The following is a 26,765-nucleotide window of genomic DNA, read 5'->3' as shown; positions in this document are numbered from 1 at the left end:
AAAAAAGCAAGGTGAATTACTGAACCAGAGCACTTAAAATAAAACAGCAGTAATCTGTTAAACTGAATTTTGATGACAAGAACCAACAGATTTTGCTTATTATCAAAGCAACTTCAGTAGAAAATAAACTTGGGTGTATTGTTCGTATGTAATTAGATGATCTAGAATCATAGGTATATCTTTAATTTTCACAATATTTACATAAACTTTAAAATGTTTGTTGCTTCTCTATGTTTAAATGTGAAAATCTCAGATACGAGATATAGCAACAAAAAAAATTTCCAGAAAAAAATATTTTCTAATCTGGTGAATATTTTTTTCCTAAATACATACACATTCTCTCTCTCTCCCTCAGTTGCTTCCTCTTAAAGATAAGCTTGTCTACGTTCTCAGAAAACTGAACTAGTTTTTGAAACACAAATAATGGAGAATATGAAGAAAGTACTTAACAATTGTCCAACTCATTTTTCAAGTAGATAATCAAGAAGCATAATTTAAGCCTTGGAAAACTATTCAATTCTGTTTATTAAGTACCTGCTTCATGTAAGCATTGAGATATGGTACAGGGGCTATTAAACACATCTTCAATACACTCTCCTCAGTCTTTTGCCAGGATTATTTGATTTCAGTATTACCTAAGGAACTGGTCTCCAAACATTTTTATATAGTGCTTTTGCGAGATATGTATATTTTTATAAGCTGATTACAGATATTAATACCATATTATGTATTGATATATTTCTAAAGTAATATGAATGTGGGGTTTTTTTAAGGATGAAATTAAATAACTATGAATAGGGCTAACATTTTTCTTGCACTTCAAATGCCTCGTGTTCCCCTCCTGGCCCAGGAAGCCAGTGGCCTAGATAAGGGAAAAGGACTAACCACCTGATGTCCTTTCTGGCCCAAGAGTTCTGTTCTGTCTTTATGCTTTTAAGAGTGATTTCCACAATTGTTTTATGATGTCATCTCCCAGTGATAGAATTCAGTAGCACCAAGCATCATGGCAAACATAATGTTTTGTATTCTATCCAGATTTTATAAATCAGATGCAGCAATTTAAGCCAGTAAATGCTAGCAAATGTGGTATGTTATTACCTGACAGCAAATATAAACACATCAAAATCATAAAAATTATTCTAGCATTTCTTAAAATATTCCTATATAAATATGTTAAATAACATCATATACAAACTGAAACCTGCTGTTAATTCCTAAATCTAAGAGTGTATTTGTCTTTTGAATTCCACTTAACCATGATCATTCCTACACTAAAGTGAATAATGTTTTAAAAAAAGTTAGAAGGTACTGAATTACATTGAACAAATTACAGCACAGAATTACTTACAGTATCTAAACCACTATATTAAACTTCAAAATCAAGACCTTTATAATGTGAATCAGGGTTCTGTAATTTTTTCTTTTTGCTTGTTTGTATCATTCCAGCTAGCCGCAGGCTCAACCAGATAACAAGATGTTCAGTGATGTGCAGTGGTAAAGGTTTATCTTCATAAGCAAAAGGGTTTTAGTTTAAATCCCTCACTGTCTTTAAAAGAGAGCTTAAGAAATAGAGCAAAAATCTTTGGATTAAAAGTAAATTAGATTTTGTGGATTTGTATTGCCCCATATTCATATATTTAGTATATATTATCATAAGACAGAAGTGAAATTTCTCTAACTTGGAATATTCCCTATTGATTCCCAAAATAAGAACATTTCCAGTCAGTAGATTGAAACGGTTCAAAATAATTCTAGGAATCACATCTTAAGTGATTCCAACTCATTAAGATCAGAAGTGATTGTTAATCAGACAGTTAGGAGAGGGATTCCAGAGTAAATCTCTTCAGTGGTTTGATAGAAAAATTGCTGACTGATGAGAATCAAAATTATAAAATCATTGTAATTTATGAAAGGATGAAAACCAAAAGACAAAAGTAGCTATGCACTATCATAGAAAATTTTCCTTCTCAATCAGGGGACTTGAAGAAAGAGTTACAGTCCCGCAAGTGGGTGCTCCAGGAAAATTATTTTTCTTACAGACTCGACATATCTTGCAGTGGAGTCACACTGCCTTGGCAAGCAAATGGACTAGCTTTGATGGTGCTGCCAATAAAGCCACAGTCTTTTGTTGCTGCGCAAACACATTTCTCTCTTTCTTTATATGGCCTCCAGCAAACTACACATGTTACTTTTGTTTGGGTAATTTACTGTCTTGGAAAAGGAAGTATGAAACTACTTTTCAGAGAAAACCATTGAAACTCTTTGGCTGGCAGCATCAGAGTCACTAGCTTCAGAAATATCACCACAAAGCTTTCTCTGATCAAATGGAAATACTCAGAGTGGGGGAAAACCCTTCTTAAATCCAACCAGCAAAATTTCCACAAACCTTCGTTCATAAACTTGATTTTTACAAGCCATCTGTTTTCCAAATAGACCATATTCTTGGCCTTAACCATCCTTCTTCATGTTCCTTCCAACCATGTTCCCCATTATTTATCTACAAGATTAATAAAGATCTCTAAAATGAGAGCACAAACTCATAGCCTCTTTAAATTGCTTTTTTCCCTTAAAGAAGATTTTTTTTAATTTAAATTTAAATATTTACACTCTCTTTCTTTGGCATTTCTTGATACTCAGTCCAACTGTTGCTTTAGTTTGTTTGATAGCTTGTTTGTTTCTTTTGATATAAACATTTTCTTCTTATTTTAGAATACGTTTTTACCTAATGAGAATCTGCTACTCACATAATCTCAAAATGATATAGTAAATTTAGCAATTTACAGGGTGTAGAAAATATTTTTCCATTGTTTCACTCAAAGGAATAGTTGTGATGTGTTTTTATTTATAAAATGAATTTAATTAAAATTTTAATTTAATATGCAGTGATTTTTAAGTCTTCCTTTTAAAAATATATAATGATATTAGATTGACCCAAAGGATTTAAGAAAGAAATTTCAACTCTGGTTCTAGTGTTGACTGGAACTAAAAAACAAACTTTAAAATTATTTTCTTTTTGGATGTTCAGCATATCCAATCGTTAGAGAAATACAAATCAAAACCACAATGAGAGATCACTTCACACCCATTAAGATGGCTATTAAAAACCCAAAATAACCAACATTGGCAAGATGTTGAGAAATTGAAATCCTTCTGCATTATTGGAGGATATGTGAAATGGTGCAGCCTCTGTGGAAACCAGTGTGACAGTTCTTCAGAAAATTAAACAGTTACCAGCAGTTGATCCAGCAATTCCACTTTTAGGTATATACACAAAACTAATGAAAGCAGGGACTCAAATAGATATTTGCACCAGTGTTCATAGTAGCATTATTCGCAATAGCTCAGAGGTGGAACTAACTCTATGTCTATTGATATAGGAATGGATTTTTTAAAATGTGGTATGTGCATGCCATGGAATATTATTCAACCTTAAAAAGCAATGAAATTCTGACATATGCTACTATATGAATGAACCTTGAAGATATTATTTGAAGTGAAATAAGCTAGACGCAAAAGGACAAATATGATTCCACTTATATGAGGTACCTAGAGTAGTCAAATTCTTAGAAACAGACAGTAGAATGGTGGTTACCAGGGGCTGGGAAAATTGAGCAATGGGGAATTGTTTAATGGGTATGGAGTTTCAGTTTCAGAAGATGGAAAAGTTCTGGAGAGGGATTGTAGTGATGGTTGCACAACAATGTGAATGTACCTGATGCCACTGAGCTGTATTGTTATGTATACTTGACCACAGAAAAAATTACTTTCTTTTCAAAAAATAAAAAATGTTTCTTAATGGAGATTAAGTTAAATAAAATCAAATGTTCACATTATTTTGAAATTTTTTGTCCATTTAACCCAGAAAGTTAGTTAACCTCGTGATCTAGGATGTTAAAATTCTAATTCTTTATTCTGGGCTTAAAAGCATCAGTGGATATTTGGGACCTAATAAATATGAACTTTATTCAGAGCCTCTGCCAAGAAAGCCATGTTTAAGAGTCCCTAATGAGTTAGATATTCCAGATTCAGGAAACCTGTTACCAGAACCCCCTTGAGGTTGAGGAGTGGAATTATGTCCATCAGGGATAAAAAATAATATGCTCATCTTCATGTCTAGAAAAAGTCTTGGGAATATTATTATTGGTGCCCTGAGAGTCACTTGTAGGGGTTCAGATGAGAGCTAAGCTTCTGTTATCCAATGAAGTAAACATCCACCGAACTATACTTTTGTAGAAACTTCTCATGAATGTATATATAGCCTACATTGTCTAAAGTGCATTTGTGTGATTGATATGGACCACATGATTCAGACTAAAGCATTATAAATTTATTTCTCTTAATTCTTCTTTCTTTTCCTTTTCTGTCCATTGTTTGTTTTGCTTTGATTTGTTTTGCTTTAGCTGGAGAAGAAGTTAGGAAACCATGATTTAGTTAGTTTTAAATGTATTTCATAATAATAAATTCTGCCACTTCAAACCATGTTTAAAAAGTGTTTAGATGTTCAGGAGTTTTTCAGCTATTTATAATGAATTGATAGTCAAACCACAAAAATAAACAGTATCTAAGTTATTTTAAAATGACAAAATGTTCTGGGGTGTGTTTTTGTTGTGTTGTTGGTAGTTATAAGTTGCTGTTGTTACTATTGGAAAGAGATTCACTTTTACTAGCATTAAATATCTCATATTTACTATGTAAGAAAATGAAAGGGAAAATGTTACTTTTCCTCACTTCATCTGCTTAGAATGTAAGCAGCTATAAAACTGAACATTTATATTGTGTACATTCTTTCCAGAGGAAAGTATAATACAAAGTAGGTTGCTAATAATGAAGGGAGGGAACGTACCATGTGGACACCATTTCTTTGCTTTTCAGCAGTGCAGACTTGCCTAGAGGAGAATGTGTGTGCGTGCACACACACACACTCTTCTTTATTACCCTCTCTTTGAGCACTATGCATTTATATTAAGAAAACCATTCTTGACTCTGACAGTGTTATAAAGTTTCAGTGAATCTAGAAAGTCATTTTTTCCAGTATTTTGTTTTCACATATACATGGATGTTCATATAAATGCTCGGATAGAAACAAATTCAGTTTTATAGTTTCACATGAACTGAATTTCCAGATCATTTTATATTTATCTGAATAGTGTATTTTTAACATTTATTCTCTTTTTGACTGTGTAATAACAATGTGAGTTTAGGTTTCCTGATAACTAGGAACAAGAATGCTATAATTTTTATGTTGACTTGTTATTTTTCAAAGGCTGTCTCTTCTACAGTTTAGCCTGTAGGCACAATGTCATCAGAGCCATTCCAGGCAGATGTCTCTTTATTCCACTTGTAACCTTGCAAATGATCCTGTTTCTTTGGCCTGCAAAAGGCATTCTGATGTCTCTTAGGTTAAAACACTCTCTTCAGGGAACTATTCTCACAGCTTGTTCTTGGGGAACCCCTCCCAAGGATAGGACTGTTTCAAACGTGTTGCCCTCTTACTAACTTCAGGCCATCCCATTAGCCACTACTTCAACTAGTTTCTGCTTTCTCTAGTATAGATTATTCTAGGCTTTTGTTTGGCCAGGGGGCAGGGGAAGAATCAGTTGTTTTGAAGGTCTCCTGTGTGGCCAGGCATGGTCCTTAGTTCAGGTGATTTTTCACTCTCAATGTCAATTTACTCATTGTATTTTCTGTTGCTACCACTCCTGTTGGGTATCCAGGCTTTCTGTGGATTCATTATCATTTTTTTGTCTTCTATCATTTTAGCAGGATTTAGGAAAAGAAGAGAGAAGATATTAAGCCATTTTAAATAAGAGTTTGTATCTGTCAGGATCCAGGCAAGGAAGAGATGGTACAATCAACAGGCTTGTTGAGGAAGGTTATTGACAAGCGTAAACATGCACAGTGAGGTATGATTAAACATGCCGGGGTTGCAAGAGTAGGAGTGGTCACCTCCTAGGTCTAAAGGGGAAAATGAGAGAGTCATGAACCATGAAAGTAGCTACAGCTCCTTTTGCAGAGGAACACAGCCAATCAGCAGTATTCCAACAGGGAGGAAGCAGAGAAATAAATACCCTGACATCATTTCCCTGACCCTGTCCAGTCGCCAGTGGGTGGCTCCCCTTAGGCAAGTCTGCCTAGAAGCCTGAGGGCATGGGAGCCAGTTTGTGCCATTCATGGAGGTCAGCCTCCTGGGGCACAGAGAAGACAGAAAAGGGGGAAGCAGCGCAGAGAGTGGTTCTTGAAGGACAAATATGAATTATCCAGTCTTTGGAGCTTCTCTCTTATCCTCCAAATCCATTTTTAATAATATTTTTATTAATGAGTATGTTTGTGAGTATGTGTGTGTATATACTGTGTATGTGTAAAAACAGAAAAATTGAGATAGAGGCACAGAACAAACAGGTATAACAATGCGTATAAAACCCTTGGTATGTACCAGGTACTGTTTGAAGCACTATAAATGTATCAAATCATTTATTCTTCAGAGTAATTCCATGAGGTAGTTACTGTTATAATTCCCATTTTCAGATGAGGAAACTGACGTACAGAAAATTTAAGGAACTTGCTCTGTCAAACAGGTAGTAAGTGGAAAAGCTGGGACTTGCCACATATTGGGAGCAATCAGTAGAACCAGATAGTTGTGTGTATGTATGTGTCTGGCACGTGCATTTCATCAGAGAAAATGTCATGTACATTTTCTTTCTCTTTTTGTTAGAAACTCAAATGTTAATTCCAAACACTCATGCCTCACCTGCCATGTTTCACTCATTTACATTATTTGTCTGTCCTCTGAAGGAATGTGAATTTGGGACTTAGAAAACTGCCTGATCTGTCGGAAAGGGTGGACTGAATAAATGTCATATGTATTGTTTCTCCCTTGCTAAGTCTTTTGCTAGGTATAACTTGGCAGGGGTTATAGATTCTCCTCCATCAGCAAGTACCTCAAGTGCAACGATTCTTTGTAGTCAATTTTGAACAAGATATGTCCCTTAGAAGATAGCTTCTCATACTCTCTAGATTGCTGAAATCAGGTCTCTTACTTTTTCAGTCAATTCAAGGGCAACTCAAGACAACTTGCAGTTGCGTCGTCTTAGGTACTTTTTCCCATACCAAAAAGCTCCTTCTTCTGAAGAAGCCAACTGGATAGCAGGCACCTGTGTAGAAGAAGCAGAATCTATAAACTAGTCCCACAATGTACAAAAAATTGAGGTTCTCTTCATATGTTTCTAAAAACAATAAAGCAATTGCTCTTTTAAGCATACGCAGTTTATAGATCTGAATTTAGCCAAAAGGAAAAGAATTAGAAAGTGTCTTAACCAAATTGACTCTTCTATCAATTCCTGAAGGATCTGCAAAGCAACATATAATTTTAACTTTATATTAGGTGTATGGATAGCTTTATATTCCCATGATATACTTAAGCCAAAGAAATAAAATACTCTCCTATCGTTCAATCCAGTTTGGGCCCATTCCTTCCCTTAATTTTGTGTGGTATGTTTTGTTTAGCCTTTAATATGGACTGTGGGGAGCTAAGCAGTGGGTGATGCTTGGTTTTATTCTGTATACAGTATTATTGGGCATTACTAAAAAATGTTTTATTATTTTCACATGGAATAGTAAAAAAAATCCTTCAAAATTAAATCAAACACAAGGCAGAACTGAACATAACAAATAATTCAGTTTTTCTTGGGAAATTCCCACTGAAAAATAACTAATGTCAAGATTGTCATCTGTCTCAGCCATGATGCAAAGCAACCACCATGAAACTAGGTTGGTTATATGGTAAAGAAATTGAGATAATTGCTGAGGAACGTAAGGCAATAATATTAGAATCATAGATCTTTATGATTAATACTATGAAACTCTTTGCCTAACTCTTGCTTTTCGTGTTATGACTGTTGAAAAATTTTAGATGTGTTCTTAAACTTATCAAAAAGGAAACTTTTACCAACATACAATCAAAATTTTAAATATCCACCTGTTCTGGTTTAAACTATGTATTCTCTTCCATTATAGCCTATCATTACAGATGCTGATAGCACAATCATCAGAAAACTATCTCCCACAGGGCTCCTACAAATGTACATAGGAAATCAATTTCTATATTCACGGGAGAGGAAAACACAGAATTCCCAACTAGGAAACTTTCCTGCTGTGGCTTTACCTCATACTTCTCAAGAGCTGTGTAAATATTAAAAGGATAAATTTATTTTATAAACAAGCTAAACATCAACCCAGTGAGACATATGCACCTCAAGGTAATAAGGAAATAAGTTTGGATCCCTTTGAGGGGAAATTAAAAACAGAATGAAGTAATAAAAAACTTACACATTTGGGAAAAACGTTTTTATGGGATTAAGGTTGGAAGTTACAATGATAGTATTTGATTGGAGGAGGAGAACAGAAATAAATGTAGCAAGACTTAGTTCTCTTCTTTTTTTTTTTTAATGCTGAGGGATGTGGTTTTAACCCATGATTCCTTTGTTTGTGCACCCGTCTCTGTAACATTGTGCCTCGAGGGTAATTGCAAAGGCACAGATATTGATTTGCTCCCTCTAAAAGAAAGGATGATGTTCTTTCTTACATTTAGCCAAAAAGAGAAGGGAGATTATTGTAAATGTATTCTATTCTGCTTTAACATTTTTTAATTAAGCTACTTTTCCTTTTATGGTTATAGTACTTAGGTTAATCAAGACCGAAACAGCTGCAGCAAAGGATCTATGAATTCTTTATTCTAACATAGAAAAAATAAGCCTCCAAAAATAGGAGACTACATAACATATTGTTTTACAAAAAAAGCCTTTGATAATTACTCCCAATAGTTAAACATTTCTTTCAAGCTTTTACTCTACTAATCTTGATGTCATATTTCTACTTTTAATAATAATTTCGGTTACTCATTTGCAAGTGTATCTCCTCAGATTCAGATAATTCTTCATCCCTATTTGACTTATTACTGTCTGCTTCTTCTGCTGAAAATAGACCATGTTTAATGACAATATTATGTAAAATACCGCTTGGCATGAATTTTTTGTCTGCTTTATGAGGGTAGAGAAATAATGTTTCTCCAGATTTGCCTAGACATTAAAACCTCAATTTTAGGATAATATCCAGAGTTACCTCAATAACCATTCTGGTAAAAAATAAATTGATGTTTTTTATTACTTTTCAGTGGCAGAGATATTCAAAGTCAAACCAAAAAAATGGCAGCTAACCTGAAAACAATCTGAAGCCTGTAATTGTGTTTTAAGAAAAAAATGAAAGTTATAAATAGACAGCATTTTATAGAATTACTCAAAAGCCAAATTCTCTCAATTTATAAAAAGCTATGCATTTCTGAAGCAGATTGTCTTAAGATGAATGAATCATGACATGATCCTGGGTACTTAGCTATGACATCTGTTAGGTGGTAAATTGCATCGCATTCCACATGCACAATGAAGGAAAGAACAGTTTTTAGTTCCTAGAGTGTTTCTTATGTGAAGATATACAAATAGAGGCAGCAAAACTCAGGCCAGCTGGAAGAGATGTGATGCTGGAGACTGCCTATGACTTGCCGGTAGTGATAGGTGTCTCTTTTAAGAATGCATAACCTGATGAGGTCTCCAGGGAAATGTATTTATAAGCTGCTCAGTTATTCCAGATGATGGCAAACCAAATGCGTCTTGTGGGACTTCCACTGTTACCTTGAAGAATCAGTGTCAAAAGTTAGAACACCCATGTGAGAAATATTACCTTGTTAATGCATTAGATAGTTTTTTATTCTTCACAATGACACATGTAGAAAACATTCAAGAGGTTAGTATAAAAATAACAAATATACACCTGAATATAAGAATAAATTAACATAGCAAACTACTTTGAAGGTTAAAGACTACTAGCTCTGTAGTTTGTAGATGAGCAAGTACGGTGTTTCCTAATTAGTTTAATTAGATAACAACTGAGAGAGCTGATGTTGGGTCAGGAAATAACCCACTACATTCTAACATTTAACAGGCTCAAATATAATTTTTAAATTTACTAAAAGGAGTGTGTAACATGCCTTTCATTTAATATATATGTGTACAAATATGGGTATTTGTGTCCTATATGCATACATATAATGTACATGCACATTTACACTAAGTTATTGATTAATCTCTATTTTTACTCACAATTCAGGTGTGACACAGTCTATTAAAAATGCTAACTAAGACTTTGACCTTGGAGCTGGGTGAGGAAAAGCCCTGTCTTTGGAATGCACATCTACTCCTACTTTGAGTTGCCCTAAAGGGAAACTTTACTGTCAGTCACGCCATCATTCATGTTCCTGAGTTTTAATTCTAACTCAGTGGTCATAAGATAGAACAAATCTAAAGACTTCAGTGTATCATGGTAATTTGAAAAATTTAAAAGATGTGGAAATCACTTAGTGGGAATTTTGAGTATCAATTTTCAACTACTCTACCATGCGCAACTTATTCAGAGCCTCAGTTTTCTTTCTCTGTTCCCTTTGCTGGGGCACAGTACTTAAATGTTTGGTCTGCAAGCCCTGGTGATAGATTCTCTGCAAATTCAAAGCACTGAGCAAGATTTACACTCTTGGAAACCTCAGAATGAATGTGCTTGCACCGTTTCATGGAGGGGTGTGGGGAGTCACTGCCTGTTGCTAAAGTTGGCACTTAACCACAATACGGGTACAACACAGAGTTTATCTTTCTCAAATAGGATGGAGGGGAGTGTTTTGAAGACTGGGAAACTCTGAAAAATCCTTTAGGAGGCAAAATTAATGACACAGAGACTGCTGCTTTCGGGTATGTAATTCCTCACTCAAGTAAGGCTTGGATTCGTATCATTTGGAATTTAAGAAAAAGCCTCAAAATCCAGAAGTTAAAATTTATTTATTTCTCTGAAGTCAAAAAAAGAAACATCAGAATGAATTTTTACAATGCAGAACAAAAATATTTTTCATTTCATGCAATTACAGTTTCACCATAAATTTGTATGTTCCAACTGAAGAGCATTTCAAATATATATAGAAGTATGTATTTAGAAAGTAACCACGTAAACATCCACCAACCAAACATAACCACTATAAATATTTTGGTGTATTTCCTTTTATTTTTTAAATCTCTCAGTGAGTGTTTCTTCCTAAAGGTCTAATCATAATGTTTATTGGATTTTGTGTCTTTTTTTCACTTATTACATACTAGTCATGTCCTTATTATTGTTTCCCTTAAGCAATACTAAATTCTGCATGATAGTCCATCATATGTGTATTCGTAGGTATCTATTTCCTTATCATTGAATATTTAGGTAGAATAAAAATTTTTTGTTTCATAAATACTGCTGATGTTAATAATTTTAATGATTAAATTTTATTTTATATATACGTTATTTTCTCAGCAGAGAGAAAATATATGTGGATCAAAAGATAATAACAACTATAAGTGTGGTCACTAGTACTATCTTGCTTTCTAAAATTGATACTAACAATTTATTAAAATGTCCAATTCACTTCACTCTTGCCAGCCACATGGTTTTCTCAGTATCTTTTTAAGTGTTTTATAATTCATAGATTAAATGTAGTATATCATTTTAATTTGTGTTTATTTGGTTTCTAGTGAAATTGAACATTATTATTCCAGATACGTGTTTATGGTTCTTATTTCTCTTTAACACGGTTTTTCATGCATTGGCCCATTTTCTTAAACCTTAATGTTGGTTTGTTTAGTTTAATAGTATAATTTTTTATATAATCTATATGATTTGATATTTTTTATACCAGTATTAACCTTTACTTTTTACATTTTCTCATATACTTTTCTAAAGTATTGAATGTTTTAATTTGGCTATTTTAGGCAAAAATATTCATTTTTACTAAAATGAATCAGTTTTTTCTACCTTTACTAAAATTTATTGGGTTTTTTTCCTATCTTTTGGGGGTTTTGAAAGTTCTTTCCTCTTAAGATTATAGTTAAATATTCATTCCTAGATTGCTTGGTTTTGTTGCTGCTATTGCTGTGGTGGTGATAGTGGTGGTAGATGTTCAGCCTTTTGATGATATAATCTTTAGTATTTAGCACTCCCATTCATTTGAAGTTGTTTTAGGTGATAAAGTGTGAATATATGAATTTACTTTTGTCCAAATAGCTAATCAGTTATCACTAGTACATCCTGCATTTAAATTCTGACTGCTTACTTGGGAGCTTGGCTTATATTTATCACAGTAGCATTTTTTAGAATAAAAAGGTTACCACATCAAAAGTAAAAAACTCTTCTATGGTTTGGACAGTTATGGAACCAGAAGTCATAATCACACAGGTATTCCAGGGTCTTGTGACTATGGAAGAACTCCCTGTCCTCCTAGCATCAGTCAAAACTTTATTCCCTGTGTCAGTTACTATTTTGACTTTACACAAATGAATCACTTGACACAATAATCACTCAACTTATGAATAACCTTTTTAAAAAACCTCATAAACTATTAGAGGGCTACCTTGCTGTAAAGCATTTTGACAATGTCTATCAAACTTTAAAATGCATATATTTTTATCCAGAAACTCATCTATTGGGATATGTCCTTCAGATAGACACCTCTAAGTGTGCACTGATGTAGAGACAAGGATGTGCCCTGGAACACTGTAAGCAATGGCAATAATCTAAATAGAAACAAACTGAATGTCAGTCAGTGGGGAACTATTGAATTTTGCAACAGTTCAACGCTATGCAGCTACTAGAAGAGAATAAGGTGGAGCAGGATATGATGACATAGAAAAGTCTTCAAGGAGTATTACTAAGTTGAAAATACAAACAGCGAAAGATTGGGAGTATTCCCTTTTATGTACATTGTGAGATATATGTTCATGTGTGTATCTATGTATAGATATATTTAGAAATGGAAATGGATATAAAATAGATATGGATGTAGATATAGATATACAGATAGATATAGAGCTACGGATAACAACATGGATATGACTGTAGATATAGACGTACATATAAATATAGAGATGGAGATAGAGACAGAGATTCTCCTCATTTTCCAGAATTCAGCATGCTCCAGTACTCAGACATTTGACTTCTTAGCATCTCTTCTCTTCTCTAGTTATTGTCTCACCCTTAGTGATCTCTTCCAGACTCAACTTTAAATACAACCTATATGCCGACAGTGGCAAAATTTATGTCTCAAGCTGATCTTCTATCCTGAGCCCTGTTCAGTCATTTATTCAAGAAATAATTGCATCAAGGCAATGGAAATCCCACAGTAAATAAGATAACTATCCACACTTTTATGAAGCTGAACTTCACATGTCCATTTAATAACTATTACAAAATTAAAACGTCCAACACTGAACTCCGGATTTTTCTCACCCCAACCTCTCCTCCCCCATATTTCCCCATTTCGTTAGGTAGAAATATCATTTTTCCAGTTGCTCAAGCAAATACTCTTTTGTATTGATTCTTTTTCTCTTACCCCATGTCTTACACTATATAGAACTATTATTACAAAGACGTGAATATATTTGCCGTCACATGTATGTTGAGATTATTTACATTATTTTCAATTCTAAAATATTAGTGATGTTTAATGAGCAGGATTATTAATCACACATGGAAAGATCTCTGACCAATAAATACATAGTTTTATGGGTACATAATTTTCATCCACATCTAATAGTTTGGTACATAAAGCATTGTTAAACTAGAGTTGGTACTAATAATTGTACATGTCATGCAAATCTGGGGATGCTTTTTTGAAGAATGGGAGTAATCTCTTGGTAGTATGCGCATGTTTTGTTATTTATAGTAACAAACCCTGTTTCCTTATTCTTATATATAAAGGAAAAATATTAAAGGGATAAAAGTTTATCTACTATTGAGTCTAATTCCCGTAAGGTCTAATATTCATCAGTTTTCTAAACCAGACCCTCTGGAAATTATATTAACTTTTCCAGAATAGAAGCAATGAATAAAACTAAGCATGAAGACATAAAGAAAAATCTGATTAAAAGGTCATCAGAACACTCAGGTGGTTGATCAATTTGTCTTAGTCCCAAAAGGATTGAATTGAAAACCCATCAGGAGTGTTCTCTGCTCTCACTCCTCCCCCCACCCTCCCCCCACCCTCCCCCCACCCCCGCTCGCGTGCACTTTCCCTCCCCTCTCTCTCTCTCACACACACACACCTATACATATGTATTCCCTTTATGTTCAAAAGATAAGAGCATATGAACTTCTTTAAAAATTTCATCACTTTCACATAAAGACTTACGGAACAGAAATATATCACTAATAATTTAAATCCCACCAATACCAGTCAAAATATGAATCAGCTAATTCGGACCATTTAAACCATAAAGAGCAACATGGTCACAGGCAAGTAATTACATAGACAGCTGAAGTAGGAAGTTACAAGTGAGGAGGCTAGAAGAAGCATTTCCAGAATTCGCTGACATGAAGCTTCCAAAAACACCAAGTAGCCAGCTGAGGAACCCAACAGCTCCACACCTATTAGCTATTTTCATGTAAATTATGAATCCAGCAAGCAAGTCAAAAGTAGTGACAAACACTTAAGCTCGAGTTATAGTCACTATTCAAAGGCTTGCCTTCACCTGTACTCAGTGGGAACTGTGCTTTATTCTTTTATTGGTCTTTACTTTCAAGTGAACAGAACACAGTTAACCAAGAAGAAGTGCAATTAACCAAAGAAAGCCGTCAAACAATAAGTTATTCAGAAAAATGCCATGCCAATGTATTTCATTCTTGGCTCCCTCTACAGTAGACTTTATACCCTTTTTATTAAGAAGAATAAGGATATATGACATTCCACTCTCCTCCTTTCCACACTCCTGCCTGTCCTCATGCCTCTCTGAATCCTCCTTCAATTTTCTTTGCTGATTTCTGTCCCTCTGATAACCAAGTAAGGGTGAATAAAACTTGAGTATCCCTTGTTGGTCTTCTGTCTTCCTCCTCTCCTCTTTCCTATGGCAAATATCAGCACTTCACTTGTTTCAGCTTTCGTCTCTAAAAATCACTTGCATATCTGTATCTAAATGTAGTCTTCCATAAGAACTGCCATTCACAACTCACAATTCAGCCAACATAGGTCCCAGGTATCTCAAACTTAACATGTCAAATATTTAACTCACTTTTTAACAACCCTGTTGCTCTCGTGTCTTCCAGTCTTGGTTAAAGCTCCCACATAGTCCTCTAGATTCTTCAGGGTCACAATCACAAATCTGCCTTCTACTTATCTTGCCCCTCATACTAAGTTAGTCACCAAATATTGTCACTCTGACTCTAATATCCACATTAGTTCTTAACTCTCTGCTGTTACCTGCATTACCTCTCAGCCAGAATATAAAGATCATTATAATCATCCAAATTCTGTCCACCACATGGGGATTTGAGGCTGAAGAACAAGTGACAGGCAAGGGGTGCTTCATGGTGGGTAGCCTTCTAAGAGAGGAAAAGTTCAGAGTCTTCTGGGGAAAAGAATTATCCATAGCCCTTGAAATTGGGATACAGACAATCTAAAGGCAAGAAGCAGAAACTAAGAATTTAAATTTGGGTTGCACAGATATAGAATGAGCAAAGAGATCCTAAGCAAATGCACTGAACAGCCTAGGGGCACCCATGGCCTGCTTTTGTCAGTCGTTCAGTGAACTTGTGTGCACAGCTAGCTAACCACAGCCAGGAAGGACACCACTAAGAAATTTCACTGTCACTGTGCTCATTCCCTCTCCTCAAAGCCCTTCTTCTTAGTTCTGCTGACATCGTCTTCTCGAAACCCAACTGTGATCCTGCCATTCCTCTTCTTGATGGGTCCCCTGTGCATGCAGAATAAAATCTGACCTGCTCCTCCTAGCATTCTTCTCAGATCAGCCTCTATGGGTCTCTTCAGTAATCTCCCATCTCTGTGAATGCCTACATGATGATGAGACACACCGGGAAATGTGGTAACAGGTAAAAGGGTGTTTGCATGTAAATGGTGGAGCAAGGTCTTCCATGCTTTTTAAACACACCATCAAAATTAGAAAGCTGCTTCATAGGATGAAATGTATGAGTACTAAAATCCTGTCATTTCAGTTACTAGTTTTTAGCTAAAACATGATTGAGAAAGGCCCTAGATAACCCCATCTCCCAGGCCTTCAGAAAACAGTTATGTTTCCTGCTCACTAGTGTGACATTTGTACAAAATGGAATGTGTTGGAATCGAAATCTGGTCTTTAGTCATCATCTGTTTGATGTAAAACTTACCTTTCACCCAAGTATTCAAGCTTACTTCTTAATCTCCATCACTTTAAAAATACCAGATAATATCTTTTCCATCAGTAGCATTCATTTTATCTATATTCTTATCACAGTTCCCCTGAGATGTCTCAAGTTTCTTTTATTAAGACCCCAGGCCTTTCTGTAATATGTAATAAGGGTATATTTACATCACACTCCCACTGAACAAATCAGTACAACATAAGTATATTATTCCAAAAACTTTCTCAGAGTCTGGCTCCTTGGCTAAAAACCATGTGTATCACAGTTTTTACAAAAACACATACCACTTCCTCAATAGGATAGGGTGGCTCCATCTGTGTGGTTCTATTCAACTATTGTACAGCCTACAAACACATATTTGTGAATCATTTGTCCAACAGACCTTACTGGATGCTTAACACCTGCTGTGTAAAACATATCTTCAGGCATATGATGAAAATATTTCAAAACTCATGAGAAACCAAAACAAAGCAGGTCTTTTTAAGTTTGACATAGCAAAAAAATAGAGTTAAAACGTATTCCCGAGCCGGACTTGAAAATATGCAAATACCACTTTCAAAAGATAATAGTGAAGAGACTCTAAGAAGATTCAGAGAAGCGACTATTAGTGATAGGCAGGCCTCAAAGGATCACAGGGGTCTGTCTGCTTCGGAATAACCAGCCGTTCAAGCTTCCTCTTTCTTCTGGCATCTGCCTTCTCATTAATTTTTAAACCTATGCTTGTACTTTCAAGGCAGCCCTGCCTCTTTTGTCTTTCGCCTTTGCTCTCCCTTCAATGTACTGTTTATTCTAAAAAGAATGCAGACTGTACATAATATTCAAGAGTAGTGCTTATACTAATAATGTTAAAATCATAATTTCACACTATTTTTATTATGAGTAGATTGCTGGTCCAAACAGCATCTACCCATACAGCCATCTTGTGACCTGAGTTGGTTCCCTCACATCTCCTGCTTTTCTCACTATAGCATTACCTACTCAATGCGGAAAAAGGTAGTCATTTCACAGACAGCTATCTGACTGATTTGTAGATAGAGTACTAAACAACTGGGTGGCTTACTATTTCCCCCTGCATTTTTCCCTGCATTGATCAAATAATCCTGAATCACTGTGCCACAGCCCTTCTTTCTCACCTATTGACTTCGTGCTCATTTTCTTCTCTACAGACTCTGTTTTATTTCCTCTTTATCTGACCCAGCCTCGTTTTCACTTTATCATAGGTAGCAAGTCAATTTCCAGTCACAGGGTTATCAGTAAAGATTATCAGGGTGGACATCTGTCCAAAAAAACCCAGAAAGCACTGAATGGCGAGATGTATGGGAACAGATCTCACACACACACACACACACACACACACGTACGTACATGCACTACTACCCAAACAAAACTGTCAGCTCTCACTCTGGGCCCCTGCTAGCTATTTCACTTTGAATACCAGTGGTCTCCAGGTTAAAGGGTGTAAGAATAAGAACAGGGAAAAGTAATAAATAAGTTCTTCTGACCACAGAGATTTTATCACCAACAATGGTGTGACCACTAAATACACAGAATAATAAAAGCTTAATTCTCCTTACTCTCTACAGAGAAGACACTTAAAAACATTTTAAACCTCTGGAATACTGTATTCTTTTAAGGAAAGAAAAGACTTAACTCACCCTTCTTAGCTGAGATTTAAACTAGTTTGATAGTGCTAAAATTCTGTAAAAGAGTTTACAGTGAGTGTTTGAAATGGAGACAGAGTAACATGATATTCCAGTTTTAAAAATTGTAAATGTTTGTATATAGCCCAGGACTACCTCTCTACAATGATAAAAGTCTAGTGGTAATTGAAATGAGGGATAAAATTACTATTTCCTATACTTGGAAGTAACATTAATATTTTTATGAATTTTCTAGAAGAGGCATAACAGAATGAAATTCTCAAGTTTAAAAATGAAATGGCTCTTGTGAAAGTAAAATGGAGAAACCGTGCAAATGTAGATACTCTTATGCACTGATCTTCATCTAGGGTAATTTTGACCCCGCAAGAGATGTTTAGCCATGTCTTGAGACAGTTTTGGTCATCACAACTTGGGCATGCTTCTGGCATCTAGCGGGTAGAGGTAGAATGCTGCTACACATCCTACCATACACAAGCCCCTTTCTCTGCAACCAAAAATTACCTGGCCCCAAATGTCAGTAGTGCCCAAAATAAGGAAATGCTCCATTGAGGGAACGCTCAAGGCCCAAGGAACCACCTGCACTTCAAAATGAACAAAGGTAAAATTAGAATCCCCTGGGAGCCATCTGAAATTGTCAGTTTAATGAGATCAAGCTGGCTTAATCTGGACAGCAAAGAGTAGGAAGGGATATTTCTTTCTTTTTTTTTTTAAATTAATTCATTTATTTATTTATATTTTTGGCTGTGTAGGGTCTTCCTTTCTGTGCGAGGGCTTTCTCTAGTTGCGGTGAGTGGGGGCCACTCTTCATCGCCGTGCACGGGCCTCTCACTGTCGTGGCCTCTCTTGTTGCGGAGCACAGGCTCCAGACACACAGGCTCAGTAGTTTTGGCTCCCGGGCCCAGTCGCTCCGTGGCATGTGGGATCTTCCCAGACCAGGGCTCGAACCCGTGTCCCCTGCATTGGCAGGCAGATTCTCAACCACTGCGCCACCAGGGAAGCCCAGGAAGGGATATTTCTGAGGTTAATAGCATGCTTAAGGAAAACAGGGGTGAGTGCTTATTTATTCATCAAATGTTACTGTAAAGAATTAAGATAAACCCTTGGAGCTTGAAAGTGATAAATTTAGGGGAAAATAGCCTGCACAAATTTTATAAACATAGCAAATTTTTGAAATTTGTTACTCTTGAGAGGAAGTTTCGATTTTAAAAATCAGTAGCTTTCAAAGATTTTTTACAAATGTATGGAAGAGAAATTCATAGCAGGATCCTGAAGGAAACCAAGCGGTTTAGGAGTTGGATTGGGCAGAGTTGTGCTGGATCTTACTGTCTGAGACAAAAAGGTGTCTATGGAAGATGCCAGGTAGTTCACAGAAATGTTGAAAAGGATGAAGAACCAGGCTAAAGACTTTTTTTTTTGGAAATAGCCCAAAATCCTGCTTAAAAACTGCTTGGATAAGGATTCTGGCCAAACACCAATCAGCTCAGCTGCCACTTTTATTCCAGGAACACTGCTGTTGTGGCCACTCACTACATCAGTCATGATGCAAAGGCTCTTTCCCATCCACACTACTTGCCCATCACAGGTCACAGGCAGCTCTGCTCTGCCTTGTCCCCACTCCGGGACCCAGGCTGATAGAAGCCAATATCTGGAGTTTTGCTGTTCACTGTGGGAGAGGGAAAGAGCTCCAGAGAGTCTCCTGCCAGCTATTAAACACCTGAGCCAGAAGTGACACTATCGTTTCTGCTCATGTCATGGGTCAAGACCAGTCACCTATCTCTACGCAATGACGAAGAAGCCAGCAAGAGAGATTCTACTATGTATCCCAAAGGGGAAGCAATAATGACCACAGCAAGCACCTCTAATACCACCCTGATACCACTTTACCCCTGGAACTCCATTCGGCCTAACACCACTACTGTCACCACCAATGAGAAACAACAAGCTCTCAGTCCATTTTTACCTGTGATGTTGCCTCCTGTGTCCAAGTCTGACATAGGTGAGTCTGCTTAACAGAGTTCAGGTCAAATGTCTGTGCTGTAGTATTTTCAGCTCCTATGAGCTTGAAGACTTGCCCCTTCAAAGTTCCTAAAGTGGAGAAATTCCTAAACATAAAAATTCCATAAACAATTATATGCTGGATGTCTGCAAAATGTAATAAATTAGTACCCAGGAATGTGACTTTTGATACTTTCGTGTTCTAGCCACGTAGGACCCTTCAAGCTACTGCTTAAGCATTATCCTGATGGGTCAAATCATAAGTCCTAGCTGCTTTCCTGGATTCCCAAAGGTGCCCAGCAACAGCAACTATATGGAGAAATTAAACTGCGTTAGAAGGAAGAGTTGGCTTTAAGAACACCAAAAAGAATACAGGAAAGGAGTGCCTAAAGTGACTGTGTCAACTTAATATTGGGTCTCCTAAGAGCAGAGCACACGAGAGAGAGCTCAGAGCAAAGATGAGAAAGTTGTAAAAGACCAGTTTATATTTGTGGAAATGATCTGTTCAATAGCCAGAGGCAATCAGCAGTTGGCACCTTGGTGCTGGTCAGGAATATTGAAACCTGCCCAGAAGATGTGCTAAATTGTACTCTTGACACACCTGGAAGCAGCCATTTCCATCATCAATCTAGAGGATTTTTATCCTCCTGACTCCAGGTTCCTTTTATTCCTCTTCTTTCTCGACTCTTTGCTTTTTCCATGGAAAAGAGAATGCAAAAATTAAGAAATGAAAAGCTGAAATTTTAGGTCTATTAGAATAACTCAAGAAGCAAATTACGTATGGTCAAATACTTCATATTGCCTAACTGTGAATGGATTTTATCTTTGAAGTTTTTTGACTGAAAGGGGTTATTTTAATTACAGAACTTCCCAACAGTAGTGAGAAAGTTATATTTTATTATATGAAATTTTCAAGAGTACACATATTCTTATAATGTTCTTATACTTGACCTATAACTGTAGCTATACTTCTTAATCAAATATGGAATTAATAGTCTTTTTAAACCCTGGGTTTCTTTCCATCGATATCACTTTCATCTTATATACTCCAATATGTGCATTAGAAAAATCTTACACACCTGGGATGTTTTCAATTTACCAAGCTGACAGAAGTTTTGAGAGTAACCATTTATTTTAAAGTATTTGTCCTTATAAAAGAGGTAATTTAGATTAGAAAAAAAATTGTTTCCCATAATGAAAGCATATTTTCTTGCCATTCTAAGCATACATATGTCTGTGTATGTGTGTATACATAGTACGTCCATATAGGGTTGAAAATTATACATGTATAAATATTTTTTATTTTTAACCCTATAAGGATTTACAGTGATTTATCATTTCATGTGCAACAGCTGCTGTGTGTACCACCTAGATCCCCCTTCAGGACTAAGGCACTAGTTTCCTCAAATGCTAGGAGGGTTGGCAGGTGGCATAGCTCAGTTGAGGCACTCTCAGGGAGATCCCCTTAGCCAGAGAAAACAGGCTTGCCAAAATCACACCTCTTAACCTGTCACACCCATCCACTAATGACTGTTCACGTTCATTGCAGGGGTATAAAGGCCCAGCCATATTACTTCAATTCAGGACATTTCTGAAGGGCCACTGCAGCTCCAGAGCTCCCTGCAGGGTCTGCTGAGACCTTTATTGTGACCACACAACATCTGCATCACATCTTAACTCTATTTCCTCTGCTTCCCTTCTGGTATTTATCCTCGTGGTTGCCCCCTCTTCCTGCATAATTTCAAAATGCCTTCTCTGGGGAACCTGACCTAAGACAACATAAGTATTTTTGCATATCATTATAAACTTTTCATTGGGCAAGTTAGTTAACTTTCCTATGCTCCAGTTTTCTCATCTATAAAATGAAGAAAGCCCCTATCTCACAGAATTATTCTTACAGTGAAAAATGGTAATACATTTAAAGTTTTTAGAACAGTGCCTGGCATGGAATAATAGTATTTAATAAGATGTGTTAGCTGTTATTATTTTGATAGCTGCTTAAATATCTTTCAAATGAATGAGCCGTATTGTACATAGTCAGTAAATTTAGAGTTTAGTTAAAACTCTTATTTTAATATTTATTCAGTGATAAACTAGTTTATACATAATAATTTTTTCATTTGTAATCATTTTCTAGAATACATTTATGAAAGAAAAATTAATGAGTCAAAACATATACATATGGTGCTTCCCTGGTGGCACAGTGGTTGAGAGTCCGCCTGGCGATGCAGGGGACACAGGTTCGTGCCCCGGTCCGGGAAGATCCCACATGCCGTGGAGCGGCTGGGCCCGTGAGCCATGGCCGCTGAGCCTGCGCGTCCGGAGCCTGTGCTCCGCAATGGGAGAGGCCACAACAGTGAGAGGCCTGCGTACCACACACACACACACACACACACACACACACACACACAAAAATATATATATATATACATATTTTATAATAAAGTCTACTTTACAATTACAAAATCAATAAATGTTCATTGTAGAATTTTCTTAAGTATGAAAAAGTAGAAACCGGTTAAAAAACAAACTAAAATTCTATAACTTTCCCGATACGAAAATTGTAAAGGATTTGGTTGCGGAATATCTTCATATATTGATTGGTCATGATAATAAAGATATTTTGTTAATAGTAAACACTAGCTGGAGGATATTGCATATTCAATATTCAAGTGTCTGTATTTTTTAAAAAAGCTTATATTATAGACACTTGAGCTTGCATATACAGGAATAGCTCTGGAAATATTCACAAGAAAGATATAACCATGATTGCCTCCAGGGACAGGATGTGAAAGCCTGGGAGAAAGACTTACTTTTAACCATATACTCTATTAAATTATTCTTTGAATGTTATAATGTGCTCATATTAATAGGTTTTTCAATCTAAGCAATGATTTTAAAACATTTTATAAATTTAGGTTCAGGGAAACATAACAAAAGAGAAAATAAATTAAAAAATTTGATGTTAGAGTATGATCAGAAACACGTGGGAATGCTGTATCCCTGAATTCTTGCCAGATTCAGTGTACACAAGTGTTCAATCTTTGCTAATTTTACAGGCAAATCAATATCTTATTATTACTTTAATTTACCTTTCTTAGATAATGGAGTTGAACTATTTTAAAAATACATGTTAAGCAATTTAATGATTTGGGGGGCAGGACTTAATGACTATGGTGACATAAAGTTGTCAACAAATCTTTCCCCCAAAAAATAATTATAAAACTGGGCAGTGTTGTCAAAAACAACCCTTTCAGAACTCTGAAAAGCGACCAAGCAGCAAATGGAGAGATGCTTATTTGTGAAGAATTGCAGGACCTCCAAAAAAGAATGGTGAAAGTCTGAGGCCTTCCCATCTGGACTTGCTCCCATCCCCCACTAGATGTGCTCAAAAGTAAACTTGAAATGACACAAGAAAAATTCAATGAACTTGAAAATAAATCAATTGAAATGATCCAGTCTGAAGAACAGGGAGGAAAAGATTGAGGAAATAAAGTTCTTCATTGAACTGTGAGACAGCTAGCATACTAATATTTGTACAATGGATGTCACACACAGAAAGAAAAAGGTAGAAAAAAATAGTCAAATAAGTAATGGCTATTTGAGGAAAAGAATTAATGAAAAGAATCAACAAGCTCCAAAAACTCTTAAGTAGAAAAAGCATAAAGAGAGCCATATCTAGGTACAACATAGCTTAATTACTAAAAGCTAAAAATTTCATCAATTTTTGCAATAATTACATTAAATGTGAATGGAATGAATACTCCAATCAAAAAGTAGATTGTTAAATTGAATAAAACTTAAGACTCAACTTTATGCTATTTACAGGAGACGTACCTTAGTTTCTAAGGCACAAATAGGATAAAAGTAAAAGGATGGAAAAACATATACCAAGCAAACAGATCTGTAATAGACTGGCGTAGCTATAATACTACCATACAAAATGAATATTAAGGCAAAGAACATTATTAGAAATAAATGGAGTTACTTTATAATGATAAAGGGATATTAGAAAGAAATAACTGTTATAAATGTATATGCACCTAACAACAGGGACCCAAAAGTACATGAAATAAAAACTGACATATTGAAAGGAGAGATAGACAATTCAACAACTATATTTGGAGATTTCAATACCACATTCTCAATAATTGATAAAACTACTAAACATAAAATCAGTAAATATATGGAAGATTTTAACAGCTAGAGCAACAATATGAACAGCCTAACCAATACTATAGAACACTATATCTGACAACACCAGAATATATATTCTTTTCCAGCACAAATTAAATATTTTTCAGGTTAGACCATATACTAGCCCGTAAAACAATTCTCAGTAAATTTATTTTAATCGTGAACTATCTGTTCATACTTTTGGCCCATTTATCTAGTGTGATTATATTATTTATCAATTTGAATAAATTCCCTATGTAATATTTATACTACACTTCTGTCTTCTCGTATTTGCTACATGTATTTTTCCAATTTGGCTTTGTTATTCACTTAATGACATTTAAGAAGTTTTTTTATTTTTATGTTACTCAGAACTACTAACATTTTCCTTCACTAGTTCTAGCACTTACCGTCTTAGAGATTGTCTCCCACTTTAGAGAGTTTATAAAATTAACATCTACGTTGTTTTCAAACTTTTTTCTTGCAAGACATGTTTTTATTTTTTAAATCTTTAATTCAGCTGGAATATGTGAATGTTTGAATTAAAGATGTAAGTTTTCCCACAGTTAACTGATTTTTCCAAAAATTTTCCAGGTTTTTCCAATTCATTTCATTTCAGTAATCCTTTATTTATTCATTGGTTTGTGAGATCTTCTTTATTAGATATTCTTTAAAAATTCTAAATTATAAGACTAAGTATTATAAAGTATGATTAATTCTTAATTCATAAGCATAATGCTATTATACTCATTGTCTCCTTGTGATATTTTTAAGAAAATTTAACAAAATGATTATAAATTTTCACTGGAGACATAAATAAAATATTTAAAAAAAATTTTAAAGTATTATTCATAGGAGATATACTCTAACAAAATAATATATGATGCACAAAAGAAAAAAAGTATTATAATCAGTTTAATATATATCTCTCTCTATATATAAAGACCAGATGAGAGAGCACCTATAAGGTATTCTGTTTGATAAACTGAATTGTGACAACTACCACCAGATCAAACAAACATAAAAAGAGGGGGACATGGAAGATAAAACATAATACAGGTGAACTTTAAGTAGAAAACAGTAGATTTTTGTTTCTGGAGAGTTGGAACAGTCATCAGCAAGAATAGCAGCCTGTCAGATAGTAAAAATGATCTGTCATTGGGCAATCTGGGAGATCAAAGAGAGAATTATAGAATATCTTCAAAGAATGTCTATATTAGCTATTTTTCAGACACAGAATAAACATTTTCAAATTCAACAGCATAGAAAGCACAAATTATTTACAGATTTGAATCCTGCTTATACGCTTTAGAAGAAAAAGCTAAAATGGAACTAATGCTTACATGCTTGTTTTTTAAAAACTAAATTAATGGTAAGTAAGAGAGATAAAGAGGAAAGACTACACATTGAATGGAGATCACTCACTAGACATGATATGTAGTTCAGTGCGCTCAATCCATAGATTTCACTTACCATGTTTAGAACGTAAGACCATAAGTTTTGGTTCAGGATGAAAAATCTTTCTAAATTCACTGTTTAAAAATTACATTCTTGGTAAAGAACAAGGTCCTGCTGTATAGCACAGGAAACTATATTCAGTACCCTGTGATAAACCATAATGGAAATGAATATAAAAAAGAATGTACGTATATGTATAACTGAATGACTTTGCTGCACAGCAGAAACTAACATATCACTGTAAATTAACTATACATCAATTAAAAAATAAATCAATAAAAATTACATTCTTCCAACAGTGTCACATCAGACATTGTGGGCATAAAAATAGAAATCATTTTTGGAAAACCTTTTGAATCACCTAATTAATGTCTTAGACTTTTAGATGCACACTCCTTAATTAAAACATAAAATGAAAATTGGAATTGTTTCAATTCATAAAGACTAATGTTATAAGTAGGGAATGGGGTGAGGATTCTTGCTGGCCTGCCAATCCCATTGCAAGTTTTATCATAGCTCTTGAATTGATTAACATCACGGCAATCAAGATCCACATAATGAACCTTTTCATTGAAATTTTTCAAAATTCTGCTTCAGTTTTGTCTGTAAAAGTTGGACTCAATAAATTTATTCTAAATGTGGCTTTGGAATTATCCTTTGGATAAAATGTTTTGTTGAAGCAATGAGAACCAAATATGCTTAGGGCTGTGTCAACGTCACTAGCAAAAAAAAAATGACAGCCATCGGTTGATATTCTCTTCCCATTACTCATTCTCCTCCTGCCCCTGTCCCGCCCAAAGCCTGTGTTAGATATCCTTTATGCTTTGTACGTTAGGTATACAAGGACATTACTTTAAATTCTCTCATTATTGAACAACATATCTTTGCTTGTCAAACAAATTTAAGAATACATTTAAAAATAAATAATCAAAAATTGTTGGTGAGGAAAAACATTTTATTTAAACAGTGATGTCAGCATTAAAAAATGTCAGCCATGCACACTGAATTTAGATCTTTCTAAAATACTTAATTCCATATTACTAGGTACCAGAAAGATGCCTTTTTTTTAAACATCTTTATTGGAGTATAATTGCTTTACAATGGTGTGTTAGTTTCTGCTTTATAACAAAGTGAATCAGCTATACATATACATATATCCTCATATCTCCTACCTCTTGCGTCTCCCTCCCACCCTCCCTATCCCACCCCTCTAGGTGGTCA

The sequence above is a fragment of the Delphinus delphis genome, chromosome 3 (genome assembly GCF_949987515.2).
Source record: "Delphinus delphis chromosome 3, mDelDel1.2, whole genome shotgun sequence".
In the NCBI taxonomy this organism is placed as follows: domain Eukaryota; kingdom Metazoa; phylum Chordata; class Mammalia; order Artiodactyla; family Delphinidae; genus Delphinus; species Delphinus delphis.
Note: the sequence above shows the minus strand (reverse complement) of the source record.